The sequence below is a fragment of the Pollicipes pollicipes genome, unplaced genomic scaffold (genome assembly GCF_011947565.3).
Source record: "Pollicipes pollicipes isolate AB1234 unplaced genomic scaffold, Ppol_2.1 Scaffold_3087;HRSCAF=3621_pilon_pilon_pilon, whole genome shotgun sequence".
Taxonomy (NCBI): domain Eukaryota; kingdom Metazoa; phylum Arthropoda; class Thecostraca; order Pollicipedomorpha; family Pollicipedidae; genus Pollicipes; species Pollicipes pollicipes.
Genome location: NW_023596225.1, coordinates 25220295 through 25226294, shown reverse-complemented (window position 1 = coordinate 25226294; position 6000 = coordinate 25220295). Strand labels below are relative to the sequence as shown.

At 58.5% G+C, this 6000-nt stretch overlaps 1 pseudogene; it reads right to left on the bottom strand.

Annotated features, from left to right (window-relative positions):
• Positions 1–1244: 1244 nt before the first annotated feature.
• LOC119089929 (uncharacterized) overlaps positions 1245–6000 on the bottom strand; it is a 44072-nt pseudogene continuing 39316 nt past the window's right edge.

Genomic DNA, 6000 nt, shown 5'->3' with positions numbered 1-6000 from the left:
GCCACAACGTGAGCGAATACTTTGCCTAGCACTCAAGTCATACCGGGCGGCTGTTGACACCACGTGCACTCAGTCGTCTTCCTTTGCACATATCTGTTGTGATTTGTAAGCCCGCACCGGTAATTTACCTCGGCTTCACCGCGATGGCCTGCTCCAAGGATGAGAATCGTCCTGTGTTGTCTGCACGCAGCGCGGTGCTCTCTTACGTCATTGATTTATTTTTGTCAATCATGCGGCAGGCACCCATTCACACGCTCACAGTACCGAAAGCTTATGTTCATGACGCATTTTTGTTACATGATATTCACATGGGAGACCGTGTTTTACATAATCACAACACGACGCGGGCGTGATGATGTGCTCGTTCGATGCATTGTAGGCTATTCACAACGGCCAGAGCACAAAAGGAAGTACGATATTCACCGTCTGGCGCAAATTCAAAGTCGAGTTCATTTACTGGTCAAAGGTCATAATCAATTACAAACTAAAAAGACGTAAAATGTTCACGCCCCCGGCGTCAACACCTCCTCATTCTCGATATGTCAGCCGGAGGAAGGAGGCCGGCCCCCGGGTGTCCAAGTTAGCATCGGGACACAATCCAGGCTGACATCTGGACACGCATCGAACCCACGTCGGACAAGTCTCAAGTTCGTGTCGTGAGCACGCAACAATTCCGTATTTAGGCGCAGCGTGTCTGCGTTTGATCGCGTCGTCAGCTCGCACCGCGAAGACGTCGCCGTTCGTCGCGTGCTGAAGCCTGGCGGACGGCCCCCGACGGGGCAGGGAAGCCGACCCATTGAGCAACTCCGGGGGAGCGGACGGCCCCCGGCACGGTCCGGGCGACTCGCGCGGTAGCCCGCCGCAAGAGTGCCTAGCTCACCGTCCCGACGGTCCCCGCGGCGAGTGAGCCGCCGCCGTCCTCTAATACTCGCTCTCAATTAGTCACGCCACAATAGCCGAGCGCACTGGACCGTGACGAAAGCCCCGGAGGAGGACAGGGCCGTCACGCGCAGAGCCGTGCCTCGCGCTCACGCCGGCGCCGTCCCTTCCGCCAAACCCCGCGCCGGGAGAGCGAGCGGCGGTCGCCTGCCGAGGCGTGGTCCGCGGACCGCCCGCGGTGCGGCGGACGCTCGCCGGTCCGGCCAACGCCGCTCTGTAGACCGCAGCTTCCGACGCGCCGAACCTCCCCTCCCCTCCCCACCCCCTAGCTAACGCGTCAGCGACCCGGCTCGGGCCGGGCCGGCTCACTGCTGCTTGCTATAGTCCACGTAGACTCGCACCACCGCCCTCGCCCGAGTACTTGCGCTGGCTGGGCATGAAGTAGAAGTCGGGCGCGGCGGCGCCGGGCGCGCGCCGCTCGCCGCCCGGCTGGTAGCTGGCCGCCGAGAACTGGCTGGCCGGCCGCGGCAGGCTGTAGCTGGAGCGCGGCGCGCCGCCGGCCGGGCCCGAGCGCGGCCGCTGCAGCGAGCGCGTCTCGACCATCTGCGGCGGCGGCGGCGGCGGCGCCGGCTGGCCCGGCGGCGGGCCGCGGCTCTTGCTCGGCCGGCCAGTCGTCGCCGTGTCCGGCTCGAAGCTCTCGTAGCCGTAGTTGTTGTGCGCGGCCATGTCGCGCCAGGCCGAGCTGGTGATCAGGCGGTCCTGCGGCGCAGCGGGCGGGTTAGAGAGGGCGCTACCGTTGCCTGGACTCGACAGGTAGAGAAGAGCGGCACGAGAGGCATCAGAGAGGTGCACAGACGGTCACCGATACACAAGACGAGCTGGAGAGGACACCGCCGACGGACACCGATACACAAGACGGGCTACAGAGGATACCATCTGGCTGTCGGCTGCTGCATATCTGGCAAGCTCACTAGATGAGCAGCAGCCGGCAGAAGTCAAAAAGGGCACCCCTGGTAGCGGATCTGGACCCACGTACACGAGCAAGCCGGTGGCGGAATCACGAAGGTGTCACTCGTATCATCTGGCAGAACTCACGCAGGCAAAAATGCCACAGGGGCGGGTTCGGTGAGGATATCGCCATCAAGGCGGCGTACACACTCCCAAAAACGGACTGGAAACAAACAGAATTCCAGCCTTCGACAGCGTTGATACGTAGCTGAACGACAGAAGGCACGAGGAAGCTCCATAAGCCTGTTCTCAGTGCAGTCGCCTAGCTTGTGCCGTGACGTGCTTTCAGTTCTTACGGATAACACGATCCTCTGGGTCGATCCTCACCTCTGGTGCAGCTAACTGCATGCTTATCTATGCCCACTAACTCTACCCGTCACCCGGCGTGTCTGCCCAACAGGCGGGCATGAAAGCAGTGCGAAGATGTGCTGAAGGGAGAAGTTACTCACAGGGCATTCAGAAAAACATGTAGGACTGAGCCGATACCTAGAGAGCAAGATGCACGGCGGTGAAATGTACGTCCTCGGGTGATGAGTACGCTGTGTCACCAAATGCAGCCAAGTGGAGACGCGACTACCAGCTCACGCACATTTAAGCTGATTTGCATTAGAAGTGTTCTTTTTTTGTGCCAGCGCGTTTCATACACCACGAAGAGGGCTAGATTCGAAACAAACACGGTCTCGATCTGGAAATTAATTTGAAATTGAGCGCTTCACTGCCCCTCCCCCGTCCATAAAGCATGCGCAGTGAGTGGCAAATGAGAAGTGCGTGGAATGGTAGCTTTGCTGTCTTCACCCAGGTGGCCAACACATGTGTTTCAAGGCGGCTTCAATTCAAGACAGGAGCGGAAGGCGGTGAGCATTGCCCGTCGGCCAGCAAACAAGACCGGCATCACAGCCAGAGAGCGCTGAGTCGAACGGAGGCACAGCTCTGAGCGACGCTGCGCGGATCGGAGGCGCAGCTCTGAGCGGTGCCGTGCCGAGCAAAGGCGCAGCTCTGAGCGGCGCCGCGGCGAACAGAGGCGCTTCTGAGTGGCGCGTTGCCGCAGCAGAACGTCGCGCTGAGAGCAGACGCCGCGCTGGACGGAGCGCTGCTGCGGGCCCGGCCGGTTGACTGCTGACCTTGCCGTGCGGCTTGGCCTGTGGCGGCGAGGCGCGCCGGTTCCTGGCCAGCGTGCAGGCCGCCTGCACGATGGCCAGCAGGATGAGCGCCGCCACGGCCGCCAGGATGATGTAGATCTTGATCAGCTCGCTGTCCCACTGCTCCTGCGGGATCGGGCCGTTGGCCTCCAGGCTGCGCGCCTCTGCGAAGAGCGGCGGCGCGGGCGGCGTCAACGTGCGATCCCGTGCTCCGTGACCGGCGCGGCGCCGGAGCACGGTGGCATGTCAGGTTGCCGGGGGCGGGGTATCCGCCTGACCCGGCGCCAGGACCGACCACAGAGGGCCGCAACAGGCTACCGTCGGAGCCAGCGGTCACAGCGGGTCTCGGGCGGCGTCAGGCTCGGCACACGCAGTGCACACAGGCGGCATAGTCGGCACGGAGCTCGCCTGGGCCGGCTGCAGACAGATGTTACTGCAGATGTTGGACATTGGCCGTGCGTTAACCGACTGCACACAGCGGTCACGCCCTTGCCACCTATCTCCCATTTGGGTTTGTGCCATCCACAGCTTCCTGACTCATGCAGTATCCAAAGACATGGTGTATGTCTAATTATTACGACGCAAACCTTCATTCAAAAATATAATCTTAACGCGTATTATCTAAGTTTGGTTTTACAAAAGAAACCAAACCCGAACCCTTGTTACCGTTTAAGTACAAAGAAACCAACATAAAACGCTACTTGCCATAAGCTCAATAACACTACTTGCATCACGGATGTACGTGGGAGGCATGCCCGCACCAGGCCAGAGGCGCGTCTGCTCACCTTTCCTGGGTTGCACCACCAGGTACTGTGGGTTGACCTGCAGGTTGCCCACCATGCCGGTGGGCACCGACTCGGTGAGCACGGTCTCCACGGTTCGCGGCTTCTCCTCGCCGCCCTCCACGCGCTTCAGCTCCTTAGCCATCCGCTTACGGTCCACCTGGACGCTCATGTGTGCCACCACGTTCCCGGAATCGCTAGTGAGCGAGGGGGGGGGGGAGTTACAGCGGGGCGGTAGGCACGGCATACGATGCGGCACTGCAACAGGACATGAGGACAAGGCACACGACACGGCACTGCAACAGGGCATGAGGACACAGCGCCGCTGGCGACGGCCGGTCACACGGGGCGCAGGCGTATTTCAAAAGGTCGGCCTGTGTGTGTGGATTGAGGGTGGGGCACCACTACGGAGGCACATCTACGTATTGGTGAGTTGGAAATGCGTTTACAATAACCGGCAACAAGGTACTTTCGTCCTGTGATTTGGCGCCTCAAAGAAGCTGCTCTTAGACGTCAAAACACTTTTAAACTTAAATATACGGGACTCGTATGCATTACAACCATGACAGACGTGGAGTAGAGCTAGGAACTGCACGCTTCGCATTATAGACGGGCAGGGGGCACTGTCACAGAGCTCGTAACACCCCAGCAGCGTCGGGCACGCGTCACTGCCCGAGTAACCGCAGGACCTGGGAGCGCCTGTCCACGCGCCTCGCTCCTCGACCCGGGCGAGCCCGCCCACATCCCCACTCACTCCTCGAACCCGAACCCCGACCCCGGCCCACTGATCAGCCCATTGACTCCCCCAGCCGGGCGACCCCGCCGAAGACCACTCACTCCTGGAACTGCGTGACGCGGATTCTCTTCAGGCCGGGCACCGTCTCCAGCAGGGACATGACGTCACGCCGGATCCGCTCGCTCAGCACCTCGAACTCCTCGGACTCGGGCGTCGGCAGCATGTACGTGTCGCCGAGGCCGCGCAGCTTCAGCTCCACGTCGTACTCAACGTTGGGCGGCGGCGGCGGCGGCAGTGGCTTGCCGTCCTTGTCCAGCAGCGGCTCGAGGCTGGCTGAGGGGGCGACGGCGGGTCAGCGTCCGGCGGTCAGGAGCGGCAGACGGCGCCACCGGACCAGCGACCAGTCGCTCTCCTGGTGCCGACGCCAGTGTCGAGTACCGAAGCAAGTACCGACCCAAGTGTCGAGTACCGACGCAAGTCCCGACGCAAGTATCGACGCAAGTGTCGAGTACCAACACAAATACCGACAGACCACACTCAGACATCAGTGCATAATTTGTGCTCAGGCAGTGTTAACGCTCAAACTGTACGTCACGTAACGGAAATAGAGCAAAAAAAAAACTGACGCACACTTGCTAGTCGTCACGTAGTGAGTTCATGTGTTCCACTTTGTGTTAAATATTCCCAGAGTGGATCGAAATGTCAGATCAAGTTTCTGACAGTATGGCATTTAGTGTAAACAAAGGGCAACGTGCAAATTTATATTAAGCCTTTCCTCCACGGAACTGGCCGGGCCCTCGGCATGCGTAAATCGTGAGGGACTACCTCAGACGCACCAATTAAACTGAACGATATACGGAGACGAACTCAACGATGAGCAGTGACGTCAACACAGCCACCATGGTATCATGTACTACATGCACCCAATAATACCGAACCTTCTGGGAAGATGAAGAAAAGTTCAGTAAATACATCGTCCGAGAGGTCTCACCAAAATGCAGAATATTATTAGAGCCGTTATTACGAACGTTCCCAATCATTTCAGAGATTCGGAACACTTCGGTGAATCTTTTATCCATGGGAGCTTTTGGTGCGCAGCGTGCGGTCAGGAGCAATGCGATTTCTGCGACATTAAAAATATGATGCAGTGCTTGGTTGAAAAGTATACAGGAAGCATTGGATAGAAAAACTGGTTGGTACTAACCTTGGATTATGAAGAAGCCATCCTTAGATGCCGTACATCGAACAAATCAGCACATAATTTAGATACTCTCAATCAAATCTTTATTACCATGGAAACTTTCGCTCCATTAAGCATGATACATGACACTGGACTTTGATTATTACACAATACGTGATTCCTACGACACAGACAAATATTTGTTCGCAGAGCGCCTTACTACTGTAACTAATCTGCAGGCTCTCTCCGTTACACAAGTTAGATCTGACTCCCGCC